Source organism: Aythya ferina (genome assembly GCF_964211825.1).
Source record: "Aythya ferina genome assembly, chromosome: 6".
Taxonomy (NCBI): Eukaryota; Metazoa; Chordata; class Aves; order Anseriformes; family Anatidae; genus Aythya; species Aythya ferina.
In genome coordinates, this window is record NC_140303.1 from 24,278,533 (window position 1) to 24,281,041 (window position 2,509).

The following is a 2,509-nucleotide window of genomic DNA, read 5'->3' on the forward strand; positions in this document are numbered from 1 at the left end:
CATTATAACCCACAGATGCAGAGTAATATCCTGATAATTCATGAATAGCTATTGTACTGAAATATCAAAGTAATCAGGACAATCACTCCAACTACAAGAGTTATCATTCAGGCTATACATACCCTGCGCTACATCTGCTGCAGAATAATGAACTTGCTTGTAGAAACCTGCTGCCAAATTCCTCTTGTACTATCCTCAATCAAGTCCAGATTAGTTCTATTCAAGTCAAAGAGGTAGCTGCCCTTTACTTCTTAAAAAGCAGAGCTTCCAGATTCAGTATGAGTTAACTAACAATGTTGTACTAAGAGCATTACAGTGACTGACAAAGCAAGAAGTACTAATCTGGTGCCTATCTCCATTAAGAAGACCAAGCGCAAAGTTAATTAAAATAGGTCTGATAAGGAAAGGCCTGTATGCCAAGTCTGCTGTAAGTACTGACTACTCATTTGCATTTTCTGTTTTACTATTTTTTATTGATAGTAATTTGAGACTTTGTTCCAACCTGCATCATTACTTGCAGCTACTCCAAATGGTTGCAATCATATGTTTACCAAAGTTTCCCAAGTTGCCTTTCTTTCTCCTCTTTTCACATGCAGGAAAAGAAAATGCAAACTCCATGTTCCTTATCTGTTTACTTCTCTTACCTCATTATCACTAATGCAAAGCCCACTAAGAATATAGGTGGATGAAATTCTGTTATCTGTAGTATCTAGCAGCTGTGCACAAATACCAAGGAACATAGTCTCACTTTCAAATTTAACATGCTTCAAATGTAAACATCTAATGAAAATACTAATTTTAAACTGTAAAATTGCTTCAGACCTGAAACAGACTTGGTATGCAGCCATTGACATAAATAAATTTTAAGTAGCCTCTTACCTACTTTAGATAAGAGCATGCATAATGTCCTTTCTATGTGATTACTCTGAACCTAGAGTTCCCTTAAGTTGGAATGGTAACGTACTCATGTCATACAGCAGTCAATGCATCACATATACTACATCTCCTCCGTGCATCAATTTTTTTCTAAGCTTGAAAAGAAGACTATTATAGAACTTAACCAATAAATAGCTTAACAGGAGAAAAATAAACACAATCCACAGATAGATCACCTATGCAAGTCATCACCATGCTCAGTTTTATCAACGATACTAAAGGAGCATGTCCTGAACCTTGTAATTGCATGAAGGCATCACTATGGCAAGCTTACTTTCTCTCATTGTATATCTGTGTATGAGTAGTAGATGGAAATGCATTATTAATGAGGAAACATTTTTCTTCATCTAGCTACTTGTATTTTTTTTTTTTTAAATGCCCACTTGGGAAGTTTTGATTATTAATGAATACAGAATGTAGCTATTCTCTTTGGAATGGAAATTAGATGGACCAAATTAAAGTCTCCTGCTGGATGGATTTGCCCCTTTTATGTATTATTTACATTTTCTATACTGAAACTTCATGATATTGTAAAGCTGAAAATACAAAAAAGTTGGAAAATTTAATCTAGATAAATACTTCACTATTATGAACTGTGGCAAATCCTGTTTGTATAACAGGTTTTTATATAATACAGTTAATATAAGTTTTATTTTGCTTTCAGAAAAGATTTCCTGGAAAAATGTTTACTGTACAAATAAAAGCACTTGTACACTGCACATATTCAGTATTTTATATCACCATAAAATATATTTGCAAGAAGTCTAAATATGCACAAATAAACGTATTACACTTATTTCAGTCATGAGCAACAGAATGTGAATATTTCATTTATGATTGACTTGAATTTAATTACTACAATGCAAGCACCACTAACAGGGATCCAAAAGTTTGAATACATTTCAGTGTCAAAACTATAATTCAAAAAATAGTTCAATATTTAATATACTTATAACACCATGGGAATAAACATAAAAGCACAGATTACACACAACACCTCTCACTGGCTTGAAGCACACAAAATAAAAGCACAAGATTAGACCTCTTCAAAAATTCCTGTGTACATAGTAAACTACATGTAGCATATTGAACTCCATCCTCAAGTAAAACTGTAAGGTATGTCCCTCTAACTCCACTGGTTGAGGAATTCAAAATCTAAAATAACACCCAGTTACAAAATCTGGGTAATGAAGTTGACAATTTTTATTCCATTTAAGGCCACATTTTCACAAATTACATTGATAGAAAGTGTTGTTGAAATACCTATCTTCACATCAGACACTTCTGTTTCCTGAGACAGTTTCTTTTAGAGAATTTACAGTGAAACATGGAGTGGGTTTACCATGCTTTATCATGTAAGGCCTACTCAGTGATTTTACTGATCTAGATGAAGAGTCACTGAAATATTTTGAGATAAGCTGAACTCTTAAAAAAAAATTCCTTGGGGAAAAGCCTGAGGTGGGATTAAAATACAATCAGCTGGAGGCAATTCCAGCTGTATTCAAATAGTATTATCTCAGCTTGCATCACAGGGTGGGGGAACAAAAAAAAAAAAAAAAAAAGAAAAAGCAGG